This window comes from Balaenoptera musculus, chromosome 21 (assembly GCF_009873245.2).
Source record: "Balaenoptera musculus isolate JJ_BM4_2016_0621 chromosome 21, mBalMus1.pri.v3, whole genome shotgun sequence".
Taxonomy (NCBI): Eukaryota; Metazoa; Chordata; class Mammalia; order Artiodactyla; family Balaenopteridae; genus Balaenoptera; species Balaenoptera musculus.
In genome coordinates this window covers 1791631-1806992 of record NC_045805.1, presented here as the reverse complement: position 1 = coordinate 1806992, position 15362 = coordinate 1791631, and positions in this window count along the sequence as shown.

Below are 15362 nucleotides of genomic sequence, written 5' to 3'. Positions count from 1 at the left end.
CAAGCTTTATTTTCTCTGTCCATAAGTGATGGCCAATAGTGCAACTCTCCCATAAGAAAGGCCATCAGCTAATCATTGATCCCGTTAAGCACGTTTTTAAGCTTATCTTGCCTTAAAGTACTATATAGAAAGAAATGAACACGTAGGCTATCTGCAACCTATATATTTCAGACAGAAATCAGTTTTACCATGCAACAAAGTGGTATCCAAAGGATTAAAATTATATACTAGTTTACTGCTCTTAAAAGGAGGAAGGTTTGATATAAATATCATACTACTCTAAGTAGCAATAGAGAAAAAAAACAACAGTTAAAAAACAAAACAAAACAAAACTTCATATTTCCTCAAAAACAAGCAATCAGAGGCAGAGTTATTAAGAGTTTCAAGGACAGAGCATGTGTGTCTTTCAACTCTGAAAAGAATAAAAGAAACTTTAACAGCTGGAGCACAGTTCTGTTCTAATCAACAGAAGGACACATGTAGGAAGTTAAAGTAGGGTTTTCATTTCTGGGAACACACATTTATGTTATTGCAAACTTTTTTTTTTTTTTAAGTTTAAATCTACATTCTGCCAACTTGCATCACAATTTCTAGATTTAACTGAAAGCTTCGGAGGAGCTGAGTAAGAATCAAACATCTAAATAAAGATTTCCCCTAATCTTCCCAGGTTTCCATAGAAAAATAAAAGGAAAAATGCCGCTTGTTTCTATTAGAAATAATTAGAAGACCATCCCATCTTCTGAGGAGGTGATTTGTTGCTTGTGAGTTAAACGCACCTTTATTTTTTATGATAACAGCTATCTGAAATACCTTTGCTAGTAATTTAAATTATACTTTATTTCAAATAAAGCCTGGAATTTAACTTGCTACATCACAACCAATCAGAATTGATTCTGTCAGATATAATTTAGAGATATTAATGTGTTTGCTAGTGCTTTGTTTAGGCTTATTTTACTACATTATCCAGTGCTGATTTCACATTAATTGATAATTCATCTTACCCCCGGATGTGGGATTTTAAAAATTACACCTCAGTTGATACACAGATCTTGAACCAAGAATGTAAGAATGCTTCTAAACTCTAAATGTTTTCCTTTATAGCACTTCCAGAGAAGTGCATTGCATTACTCAAATTATATATATATACATATACACATATATGTATATATATACATATATATATATATATATGGAGAAATATGCATAGGAACTTACTTTTCTTTTCAAATTTAAGATTAACCAAATTACCTTAAAAATGACTTACAGATAAGTGGAGGGAAAAAAATGAATTATCTAAGCTGTATTACTTTCCATTCAGTAAATATTAAGTAGTTGTTTCTGTGAAGTATTGTACTACCTGCCATGGACAGAAGCAGAAAGAGTGAGATGACCCCTGACCTTAAGACGTGAATTGAATAGCTTCAAATCGATAAGGAACAGTCACACTCATGAGTTATATACAAATAAAAGGAAATGTTCCTCAAAATGAATTGCTAAGGTAGCAAGTGCTTGGAAAAGTAGAGTAGGATCCGTTCAACCTGGGCCTTATCAGTCAAGAGAGACCTGGAAATGTGAGCTGGCCATGAAATGACGGATGATGTGGGCAGGAAAGAACATAATGAGGGCCAGCTGTTGCCAGTTGGGTTCTCCGGAAGCAGATGCTGAGACAGAGTTGGGGTTCAAGATGTGTATTAGGAGTGAATGTATGTGACGGAAAGGCAGGGCAGTCAGGACTGGGCAGAGAGAGAAGTTGAACTAGGAGATAGCGACAAAGCCTCTGCCAGCCCAGCAGGAAGTCTGGAGCCAGTCTTCCCCATAAGAGGATCCTGAATTGGCCAAAATGGACCTTTTGACCCTTTCTCGATTGGTCATCAGGAATGGGAGAGCTTACTTTGGGCTAGGTGGTCTTCTGCAACTGAGGTTGATCTATCCTGAAGCTGCTGAGACCCAGAAGCTGTCTGTTGATGCCCTGCCCTCAATTTAGGTAAAGACTGGGCACGCAGTCCTTACTTAAAGGGAGATGTGGGCCGTACATCTTCACATCTACCATACCTTTCCTTGTGTGAGAAAGAGTACAAGCAGAACATGGGAGGGGAGAATCAGCAAGATTATGTTTGAGGGTCAGAGCCACTAGTAAGGACCTCCTCGAGTTGAGGGCCATTGCTGATGACATTGAAAAGGTAGGAGGGCATTCTGTGAGGGAGCTCTTGAGTGCCAGTGTGAGAATTTTGTCTTCATAGGGGAAGAAGTATAAAATCAACAAGAGGGTGCTGCTTTCTCTCTCTTTCTAAAAGCAGCACTTTGGAAAGATGCCATGTGTCCTTTTACAGGCTGTGTGTCTATTAGGGAAATACGGGGAGATGGGGAAAGCAAGATGATAATTCTCTTTAAAATGATTCCTGGGTATAGATACCAACAACAGCATCTTAAGAGCAAAACCATCCCAAATCAGTAAAGTACTTCTGCAAAATATGTTTCTTCAACAAATGGGTTTGTGCAAAAGAGACCTTCAACTAAACAAATTATTAAAAACAATTAAATGTTCATATCTGGTTTGCAACCTATTGTTGGCACATTTTTATCTGTTCAATTAACTGTCCATTCATTTACCAAACAGTTTCTGAACACCCACTAAGTTCTTAGGGTGAATGAGATGGGTTCCCTGTTAGGAGTAGCTCACAATGTAATCATGGTGACAAAAACAGGAAAAGATGACTTGTCATAGAGTATTGTCAGCCCCGGAGGGAGGCAAGAAGGAGATGCTGGGAATACACAGAGAAGAGTGGGAACCCCTTTACTCTGTATCTAAGGGCTTTGTGTTCCATGATAAAGTGATAAGGAAACATTAAAAGCACTGGTACGCCTGCATTTGTATTTTAGAAAGGTTACCCGGTGACAGTTGGAATATGGAACAAAGCTTGGTGAGACTAGAGGTAGAAAATCAATTATGGAAGGTATCGTAAGAGCTTAGATGGGAAAAGCTGGAAGTAATTAACATTTATTGAGTACTTACTGTATACCCAACTCTGTTGTAAATTGTATATATGTATATTTAGATGTAGTTTAATTTTCACAACAGTGAAGGTTAAAATGAATGAATGATACGTTATTTGCACTTTTGCTACAGTTATGCCAACTCACTGTTGACTTGTAACATTGGCAAACTCAGGTGATTAGGAACTGTGAATGACATTCATAAGTATAGCAATTTTCATGTTACTGAAGAATGAAATCTTGCCGTTGCAACAACATGGATGGACCTAGACGATATTGTCCTAAGTGAAATAAGTCAGACAGAGAAAGAAAAATAGGGTATGATTTCACTTATATGTGGAATCTATAAAACAAAACAAATGAACAAACATAAAACAGAAACAGAGTTATAGATACAGAGAACAAACAGGTGGTTGCCAGAGGAGAAGGGGATCGAGGGAGGAGACAGATAGGTGAGGGAGATTAAGAGGTACAGACTTCCAGCTGCAAAGTAAATGGGTTAGGGTATGAAGTATACATTGTGGGGAGTTTAGTCAGTAATTAATGTAGCATCTTTGTATGGTGACAGATGGTAACTAAGGATGGTGATCATTTTGAAATGCGTAGAAATACTGAATCACTGTGTTGTGTAAGAAAAACTAACCCAGTATTGTAGGTCAATTATACTTCAAAAACAAACAAATTCATAGAAAAAGAGGTCAGATCTGAGGTTTCCAGAGGTGGGGGGGGAGGGGAGGGGGAATTGGATGAAGGCAGTCAAAAGACACAATCTTCCAGTTATAAGATAAATAAGTACTAGTGGTGTAACGTGCAGCGTGATAAATAGAATTAACACTGCTGTCTTATATACGAAAGCTGTAAAGAGAGTAATCCTAAGAGTTCTCATCACACGGAGAAAATATTTTTTCTGTTTTTTAAATTGTGTATCTCTGTGAGATGATGGGTGCTGTCTAACTTACTGTGGTCATCATTTCATAATGTACGGAAGTCAAATCGCTGTTGTACTCCTTAAACGTATACAGTGCCGTATATCAATTACAACAAAATAAAACTGGAAGAAGAAAAGTAAGTATAGCAATTTTAAAAGAGCAATGACAATCATTATATATGATAATGACAATCATTATATATGATTACTTATACAGTGATATTTATTTGGCCAAGCAAACCCTTGAAATCATACAGTATTTTAGAAAAAAAAAATTAAGTGGACCTTTTTGAAGGATAAGAATCACTAAGACAGTTGATCAGGAAATTGTTTAAGAAGTAAAAATTAATTATCCTGTTTTTTTCAATGTACTTCTGTTTTATTGGGCAGCATTTAATTAATCTGTACAAATCATATCCTACACACGTGCACGTATATACACCAAAATGTTGGGGAAGGATACAAAGAAGATAGAAAGATACAAGGCCATAGCATGCCTTCCACCTCAATATGCTTGCACAATAATACATAGAATGGTTATGTACTTAGTGAAGGGGAAAAAATAACAACCTAAGAATAATAGCTTTAAAATACAGAGATACTTACTGACGTAGTCCAAACCAGTATCCAGCTTGCTGTGTATGCATGTGTGCATGTGTGCATGTGTTCAGTCTTGGTTGTAAGCCTTGGAAGAGGGAGATTCAAAGGAAGGAGGGATAAAAGAAAGAACACAAAATATATTAATATTTGTAGAGAATCTAAACATATATGGTAATACCCACTCATCCCATCACCGATCCCCTCATTGCATTTGTCCCTAACATTATACTGATATATGCATGTATGTATCTACGTATGTATGTATTTTTAATTAATTTATAATATGTATATTTGCTGTCCCTCTTCCACCCATTAGAAAGTAAGTTCCGTGAGGCTGAGTTTTGCCATGTTCAAGACTGTGTCCGCCAGTACTGAAAATAGTGTCTGGCACATGCTAGATAATCAGTATTCATTGAATGCTGAAAGAATGAGATGCACATATTGTGTCATTTTATCTTATATTCAGGAAAATAAACAATCTTTTTCTTACTTATACCTGATTAAACTGAGGTTCAGCAAGGTCGAATGACTTGCTCAAGATCTCTAAACTATGGAGCCAGTTTTTGAAACCAAGTTCAAAAGCCCATGTCCCTTGTGTTCTAAAAGCACGGCCTTCTAAGATGTTAAACAGTCACGTCCCATTGGACTTTTCTTAAAATGATGTGATTTTGTATGATAATGAAACATTCAGCAGAGTCATGGTGTGCCAGCTGAAAAATCTCTAAAGATAAGTTTATGGTTTACAGCGTCTTTATTTTTACAAAAACCTCTCAAAAATTAATTGGCAACGTGCATTTTTTTCATTTTGTGACAAGTGATAGTGCAAATAAATTAAAAAGTTGTAATACGTATATCTGCACCAGACTTTTTGTCATATTTATAATTGTAGAAAACAGGGGATTTTGAATTTGCATAAAGTCAATGTTGTTTATTACCATTTTTGTGATAAAACATAAGTGGTAAGAAACAGAGATCAGAGGATTTTTTATGGTGATTGTTTTTGACATGCTGGGCAAGTCATTTTATTAATTATCCCTTTTCATGACTAGCACCAAAGCGAAAATACTTGACTGGTGTCACTTGGATGTTAGGGAACAAACAAGACTCCTATGAACTGAACAGAGGCTGATGAATTAAGTTATGAGCTCTTTTGATAATCACAAAAACAGTTGCCCAGATGCACCTATATATGATCATCTTATTTTTTTAGCAAACTTCTGACTTGGTAGTGATCACATAAGATGAATAGATCTTAAGTCCACAGGTCTGTATAATAAGGCGGCTCTGGGGAATCAATAGGATGAATCATGGTTAATTTATTTTACACATATAGACATGAACTGAGTTTCTGAAACCTGTCTTTCTATATTTACTTATATTTCCTCCCTAAGTTGTTGGAATCATTCCAGTTTAGTAGTGATCACTAGACTCATAATTTTTAAAGTCAATTCCACAGTTGTTAGTGGCGCGGCTGTTTTATTAAAACGAAGCAGAAGAGATAAAACTGTGGTGAATGTGTGCAACGAAGAGGCTTCATCTGTGCTTCCTCGTTGTTCTAATAAAAGAAAGGATGTATCCTCACTTACACGATGTCTGATGTCTCACGAGTAATTGCACACAGCCACCAAAGAATATTTGATTCCATTAGTTTTATCTTATGCAGCTGTCTTTCTACAGATCTTTTTTTATTATTATCCACTAATTCTGGTAGAGCTTCTCTGCCTTCATTAAGGGCTTAGTTTTTCCTTTTCACTGAAAGCACCCTGGTCGCTTGGGCACGTGTGTGTGCCCACACACACTCATTACATCTTCTCTTTCTCCTCCGTCCTGTTCTCTTCCTCTCTTGCCCATCATCAGAGGTTGACTGCATCTAGGATTTCTCCCTGGGATATTTTGCTAGTTTACAAGTTATTTTTGGTATCTGCCATGTCCAACACTGTAATCGGTTAACACCTACAGCCTAAGCTTTGTGGTGTTTGCAAACATGTTTCTACCTGTCTTCTATTACAGAGTACTTGTTAATTTTATTGATATCGTCTTTAAACAGCCTATTAAATATGATTTTTTTAACTAAGAAATTCTCTTTTCTTTGGATGGCACTTGCAAGGTGAACCCAGTTTTGCTCAAAAAATTGGATTTATTGCATTCCCTACCTAATTTCTGCTAACATCTTCACCAAAGAGATATCTGTCTTCCCCCTCCCGCCCATGGTTAAGAATATTGGAATCGCAATGCATCTTTTAGTTGTTGCTGCTGTTTTATTTGAACCTGATGCATAATTTGGTGACAGTGCTTGGCCATTTGAAACATCGCAGAAATTGACATCATACAGGTCCCTTCAAGGTCACTTGTCACTTCACCTCTTTGAGACCCAGTTTCTTCATCTGTAAAATGCAGATAATAAAATTACCTACCTCAAAGACTTGTTATGAGCATTGAAGGAAGTAATTGTGGAAAACAACTAATATTGAGCCTGGTCTGTGGCTAATATTAGTCCTTACTATTTTCCTGTATGATTGCCGGGGTCTATAATTTTTCATAAACAAAAGTAATTTTCACCAAAAATCATAGTTTGGCACTCAAGGTATTTGTAAAAATTCAGATTATTCTGCTTGATTGAAAGAGTGAATAGTAATTTTTTTTCCTGAAATCATCATGAGTGATGTCAGAGATACGAGTTTCTATTTCAATAAACGATGATGCTAATTATTTATATTTTCCACACCTTACCAACTTATCTTCCCAAGTCAAAGAAATATATACTTCAAAAGTGATTGTTTTATCTGGTCTACTTTGTAACTGCAATATGTTTACTTCCATTTGACCATAATAATTAGAAAGGGGCATTATGCGGTAGAGGTGGTAGAGGGAACCAAAAAACCGTTGACTCCGTATTCCTAATCTACCTATGATGCAGCTGTAAAAGAGCTGAAAAACAAAACAGAACAATATAGTATGTTTAACTATCCCTTGAGCCCTAAAAGAGCTCAGTCCTTCCAGATCAGGTACAGTAGTATGTCTTTCATCCCCCTCTCGCATTTTCTTCCAGAAGCACACAAATCTATGCCTTAGCTCCAGGGAGAAGAGCTTTCCTCAAGCTGGCATCCTGCACAGCTGTCGGCTCCAATACATTTCTCCACCTATTTTAGAGAGAGAATTCTGTGCGTTTCTGGGATATGTGAGTGTGTAGTTTCAAAATTCCTTTCAAGACAGCTTTACAAGCCCCTCAACTATGCATAAACCCACAGACAGTTTCCTTCTCCAAGTTTACAAGAGCCTGGTCTCTGAGCTATGGGATAGGGAATCAGGTACCATAGCCTGTGTGTGTGTGTGTGTGTGTGTGTGTGTGTGTGTGTTACCTTGAACCTATTAAATTGGTACTATAGAACTAAAATTCAGATGTAAATCACTGAATCAGAAAGATGTAAATCATTGAATCAGAAAGTTTTCTATGCATTTTCTTTGTTTGATTATTAGTCATTTCCCTATGGTGATACATCTCACAGTGACTTTTAGTATAGTAAGTTTTTATCTGTCTTATTTCTTATTTGTTTATTCTGGAACGCTAAAAGTGAAATTAATTTACATAGTAATTCCCAATCCAGTTTTGAAAAAATGGCATCTATTTCCTTTGTTTCCTCTCTCTTTAAAGATCAGGCAGCGGTTTATAATTTTAGTAAATGTTCCGCATTGGATTGACCCTAGACTGGATTACATGGCAGCGTGGTCCTAGGATCCATGAATAGCTAAGCAACAGACTCAGTTATAGATTAGCATCGCCGTAGCATAGGTGGCAATAGGTACAGCAACTGGGGGAGACGAAGTCAGCTTAGATTTGATAGGCATCTAAACTTATGCCGGTGTGACCACTTCCCCTAAAAATTTTATGCCTGAAACTACCAAGAATCACCTGCTCTCTCTAAGCTGCTGCCAACAGTTTTTCTGTCTAGTTTCATTCATTTAGCCACGATAACCTTCACTCCGCTTCAAGGCTGCCCTGAGGCATCCTATATCCAGCTGTGTCAGGTTGTCTTGATGCAGTTCTAAGCATGAAGTCTAGCAGCCTCCTGGAAGCTTGGCAAAGACAGCTGCAGGTTATTGTATGAAACGGACAGCAATACCTGTAGTAAGTGTTCACGTTCCATCCCTTCTCTGAAAGCGTGTGTGCCCTAGGCAAGAGCCCAATTTGCTCCCCCTAGGGCTAGCTTTGAAGAAGTCCTTTTTTCCCTCTATGTTTGAGTTGGAATGTGGTTGGCACCATAGAATCTGCAATAACATTGCGCCTCTTGGGAGATAATATGCCCTTATTAAAAACTTCTACAATCTGTAACTATTGTAAGTCAGTCAGATTTCTTCCTTTAATAAAATCATCGTATTGGATTGAAGCTGAATTCAAAGTTTCACTTTGCCCACAGTTTAGTGAGTTATGTGAAGGAGAGCAAAGATGTTGCACATTTCATTCTAGCGTAGTTACTAGGCACCAAGGTTTCAGAGCTATCTGAAATTCAAGATACTGTATAAAATGTATTCTCTTTAATGAGCTCTGCATCTCATCCACTGTTGAACTATACATCAATTACATGCCCCTTCCTTTCAACATTCAAACTGTTTAGCTCCCACTAATAGGTACATTAAAAAGAATCTTGCTACAAATATGAACTCAGACATCATAGCTATATACATTTCTGCCTATGCGCACACTTTTTTAAAAGCTCCTAAGAGAAATCTTCACAAAGATAAACTGTAACCCTTTTTGTGCAGGGTCTGCTAATGGAGAAAGACAGGACGTGCATTTTTTTCTGTATATAACTGAACCACAACATCAGGATGATATCGACTAGGGAAAAAATAGCGGGAGTTGGAATAATCGCTCTATCATAATGGGCGTAGGCTGTTGATGAATTGTTTTGCTTCCTGTATGTCTTTGAGTGCTTCTGTTGAAAAAGTGTGAAAATAACCCTTAAAACTCTTAAATTTAATCATAATGCTGTAACAGTGCTTTGAAAACAGTGATGGCTGTTGTTAAATACGGAGTGGGCTAAGTGAGGTTTGAAATATTACGAAGATAATTTAAACTCATAGAGAAACAGTACTTTTAAAACAATAATTTAGAAGGTGTGTTTTTCATTTCCTTGTGTTTCAAATGACTTTTTATCTCTTTGTTAAAAAGACTGTTTTAGCTCTTTATTAAGAAGGAGAAGAGTATTTGAACTCCAGAGTAAAATTCACCTCAATGTTTTCTATTAAGAAAGAAAGAGAGGGAGAAGGAAAAGGAGAGAAAGAAAATCATTCTATTAAAGAGACACTTAAAAAAGGCTCACTACTTGTATTCCCAGTAGAGAATTCTAAAATGGCCTTGCTTTATATTATTTTTAACATATTCTTGAAAATACATTTTTCTAAATAGGTTTAATAATGAGCAGTCCTTAAAAAGTCAATATGAATTGTGTGTTACCTTCTTGGTTGTACATCTTGAGAAAAGAAGTGTTTAAGTGAATAATAATACTTGTAGTTAATCACAGAAGAAATACATTTTGTTTTCGGTTTGCTTCAAATGTTAAGTTTGCAGGCAGTGTCGGAACATTCCCATCTTTTCCGATAGATTAGGGACAGGTTTTACCGATGTTTACCTAACGTACATGCCATGTGTTGGTTAACTTTTGTGGGAAATAAACAGAGAAGAAATAGTCTGTATTTTCTGGGTAAAAGTAAATATCTTTTTATGCAGATTATCACAAAGTTATATCAGCTGTACACCTATATTGCAATATAACCCATAACAACATGAACAAAGATTCACACCGAATTTTTCCCCATGGAAGCGCTGCTATTTAGAAGGCTTATAGCCCACGCCACTTTTAAACAGAAATTCCCCTTTGGGTGGTTCTAAACGGATCCGTGCACACACTCATTGTCTCTCACACACACACTTCCGCACAGTTTTTCTCTATTGTAGAGCTTATTGGTTTAGATAAATGGTTTACAAAAATGATAAAAGGTCATTGTTAAGACTCTTAGTGGCATGAAACTATTTAGATTTCACTTCCATAAAATCATACAAAAATTTACATAATAGAACAAAATATGTAAATTAAATCAGTCTATGTGCTTATTACTAAAATACTGATTTTTTTTCTTCTATATTTTAGCATATTGGTGTGGGATATTTTATTTTGGATTTGGCACTTTTTTAGACAGGACACGTTATTTTTTATAGAAGTTGTATTTTGCAGTTTGAAGGTCTTTTACAGTAAAAATATATATGAGACAGCTATACATGTTAATAAATCTGCCAGTAACATGCATCATTTTAAATGAGTTTATTCCATAAATGGTAGAATTTTAGTTCTCTTAGATTTTAAAATAACTCCAGATATAGTGATTAACACTAAATTCCCTTGCAATTTATATATATATATATATATATATATATATATATGTATTTATACATACACATATACTCATATACACACGTATATAGTCATATTGTTATTTTCATGAAAAAAATTGACAGTTGTTATACAAGTAGCTCATAAAGCATATAGGCTAATGATTTCCCTTCATTCTGCATAAATTAGCTATGCAATTTTGCTATATAAACGTAACCTTCAGTGTAATTTGATACCCTTTCAAATGGTTTCTGCACTCAAAAAATAGAGTTTTGAATTATATCATGTATGTTACTAATATTGGCTTCCCTGCAAGGTTGAATAAACAGAAAATAAAATGAAAACATCTGCAGAAAGTGATCCCAGTATGAAATATTGCCATAACATTTCATTCCAATCAGAATCACTGTTTACTTTCAATATTAAGACCCGCAGTAGGTAAGACCACTGGCTGAAAATTAAAAGCTAATCTCTGGAAAATTGTGGCCAAGGGATGCGTTGTCTACATTTGAACAGTTGTTAAATAAATAATGAAACATATGAAAGAAACCAAGCCCTTTCAGAAACCCCTGCGTCTTATTTATACCCTGGTGCCCAGACCCGGAGCTGGCTGCCCTCACAGCGGTGCTGTCTGACTGTCCCTGGCCTCAACCGACGTCCACCGATACTCGTTGTTGTTGTGAAGACCTTGGAGATTCCTTTAGCAGGAAAGTCGATTTGGTATTACCCAGTTCTGTGTGTTTTGTAAAGTGCTACTCATTTTGGCTTTTTGGACTTCTTTTTTTTCACAACAAAACTACTGTAAAACCTGTTCCAATTCACATCACAGTTTGATGAATTACCTTCTCAGGATTTCATTATAAATGTGTTTTCAAGGGCTACTGCAGAGACTGAGGTGTTTTGAAATAACAAACAGGTACAGTTGAGAAGCTGTTCCTCTAAATGACTTGGGATCTCAGTGTTCCAAGGAGCGGTTCCTCCAGTTCCTCGGAGTGTCTGCTTTATTAATATTAGGCAGGGTAATTTCATTATTAATATAAAGCACAGTGCTTTGGCACTGGAGAAGAATTCCACCTCAGGTGTGTATGATGGGCCCAACATCTGAGCAAACCACAGAACTCAGTGAAGCTTGGCTTGTGATTAACAGCAATGAGACGTGACTTCCAGCGATCTGGTGAAGCGGGACGGACTACAGAGCTATGGAAGTTCATTAGCTCATAATTGTTTCTTTCAAGGATGTACAGGTTCACTTTCTATGGCGAATCCATGGGAGAGTAAATACAGAGCAAATCTGCTTACCTCTTAAAGTCAGACTTGTCAAGGTTTGTTTTATGTTCCCAATTACCCCAATTCACTGGTTTTTCCTGGTACATGCATTTAGATGGAACCTGAAGTATTAAAATTATAGAATCATCCGTCTCCACAGGGCCTCAGAGTTAACCTAACCAAGGAGAACAGGTCTCTCATCCAGCATCACACTGGCTGGAAGTTCTAGGACTGTTCACTACTTTGTATTAATTACCGTCCAGAGCTTCTCATTCTAGGGAAACAGCGTCACCCTTCAACTTCAAAGGTTTCTGAAACTTTTCTTTTTTCTAATGGTGTTTTAATGGAGCTCCAGCCAATTTTTTTTTTTTTGGGGGGCTGCCTTGGGTCTTCGTTGCTGCACGGGCTTTCTCTAGTTGTGGCGAGCAGGGGCTACTCTTCGTTGCGGTGCACGGGCTTTTCATTGCGGTGGCTTCTCGTGTTGCGGAGCACGGGCTCTAGGCGCGCAGGCTTCCGTAGTTGTGGCATGTGGGATCAGTAGTTGGGGCTCGCGGGCTCTAGAGCGCAGGCTCGGTAGTCGACCCCGTGTCCCCTGCATTGGCAGGCAGATTCTTAACCACTGTGCCACCAGGGAATCCCCAGCCAATTATCAAAATAAGACTGACTTTATAAAACTAAGCAAGCAATGTGACACGGGTTTTGATTTGACTGACTTCTCGGTAAGCTTAGCTGCTGCAAACATGAATTTATCTATGGCACAAATAAGTCCTCTGTGTGTTGGATCTGCATATAACACACCAAATCCAGGAAGCCAGGACTTGTGGTGCCATGTATAGGGCTCTAACCTGGCTTCCCTTGGGCTAAGATGACAGCAACAGAAGTATCCGTGATTGATAGGTTCCTTACGATGGTAGGAACTTGAGTATAGCAGATTGTAAAGGAGTTGGCGTCTCACCCTTTACCCCACTTTTGGTTTAGAAGATACATAAAACCAGGGGTCAGGATAGAGGAGGCCGCCTTAAATTCTTGCCGAACAAATAAAGCAACACATTAACTAATACCTTTATTTCTCGAAAAGCATTCTGAGTAATTCATACCGAGTATCACTGTAGTTGATTTACTGGAGTTTTAGAGGCAGATGTATGTTCATAGTTTTTTGCTTTGTTTTTTTTTTTTTAAATGAATAAGAACCCTAAATATCAGACAAGTTAAGTGATCTGTTCAAGACCACAGGGCCAGACAAAGCTTAAACTAAAATCCAGGATGCTTTACTCACAGTCCGAAGTACTCTTTCTTTTCATCATGTCAATTTGTCTTTCCGAAGGAAGTTCAAAATTCTTTCAATCTTGATGATGATTGTGAAAAAAGCCACTTATAAGTGATAGTTCCTATTCTTGGACTTATTGGAGATTAATGATATTTTAAAACAAATATTGGCTTGTGTTTCATATACTAGAGTCTGGTTTCCATTCATTTATCCATTCAATAAATGTTTACTGAAAGATACCAATGGATCAGGCAGTATGCCAAGAGCTGGTTTACAGTGAAGAGCCCAACACACACAGACTTGCCCTCTTCCTTTCAGACAGTAGGATTGGAAGAGAGACGGTTTGGGAATTCCCTGGTGTTCCAGGGCTTTCACTGCCCTGGCCCGGGTTCAATCCCTGGTTGGAGAACTAAGGTCCCACAAGCCACGTGGCATGGCAAAAAAAAAAAAAAAAAAAAAAAGGGAGACGGGTTAGAAGGATGAGTCAAAAACTAGGATGCATCCTTTGCCATAGAAAGATGGTGAAGAAGTAAGTTATTCAGTGCTATTTCGATGTCCTGAAAAAGTAAATTATCTACTTTTATCATGACGCATGATCTTTACCGTAATGATTTTTAGTATGTAGAGCACATCTAAAATAGAGGTTTTATTGAAAAATTACAAAAAGTTATGACAGAATAAAATGTTAGATTAAAAAAAATGACCAAATTCCAACATTTTCAGTTATCATATAGCTTTTTTTTTTTTATTTAATTAATTAATTAATTTATTTTTAGCTGTGTTGGGTCTTTGTTTCTGTGCGAGGGCTTTCTCCAGTTGCGGCAAGCGGGGGCCGCTCCTCATCGCGGTGCGTGGGCCTCTCACTGTCGTGGCCTCTCTTGTTGCGGAGCACAGGCTCCAGACGTGCAGGCTCAGCAGTTGTGGCTCACGGGCCTAGTTGCTCCGCGGCATGTGGGATCTTCCCAGACCAGGGCTCGAACCCATGTCCCCTGCATTGGCAGGCAGATTCTCAACCACTGCGCCACCAGGGAAGCCCCTCATATAGCTTTAATTGATCTCTGATACTATATGTTATCCAGATGATCGCAGACCACATCTCTCTACCTGGGGAGATGAAACTTGGTTTGATTCCAAAATTTCTCAGTTTCTATTATGGCTTTGCCTATTGTAGCAGACTTACAATTTTTTATCTTATCCCAGAGGCTAAGCAAGCTCTATTAAGTGGAAGAGCTCTATCAGCAAGTTGTATTGCATTTCATTTGTATTTCTTATGGTTAGTCAACTATGTAAGAATGACATAGTTTAAAGACAAAAGACTCATCAAAATAATATGCTTAGATGTCTGTTTCACAAACCATTGCAACATATGTGAATAATAAGAAGTCTCTTCTTAACAATTAACATAGTATTTATCTGTTGTAAGAATCGATAGTCTTTCCTAATCAAGGTAATTTTTAGATACATATAAAGTTATCGCTATTAAGCCCAATATTGTTAAACCCTCAACAGTAGAATATTTTTCATCTTTAAACAAAGGTAATACGTACATTCTGTAATTAGGCAAAAGTAGCTGAAAATAGAATGTTAGTATGAGTTATTATTATGGCAGATTTGGCTTCTGTGAGTTTCATCAGATTCTGTACTTAAAGATTCTATTACTGAAACATTTTTAACCCTACATAGCCTTATTCAAACAGATACTGGTATAAAACAAAGTCTAAAGAGTCTAAATCGGTTTTTAAAGTTAGAGGACAGATTAAGGAATATATTGGCCAGTTAAGATATTTAGGCTGGACCCAAATGTAAACAAAGCATTAACTCATATTCCTAATATATACCAGCTCGAACATATCCTTTTATATTCATAGACCCCTCCCAAAGTTACAGCTTTGTGAAATCAAAGTTCTATAAAGCTAGA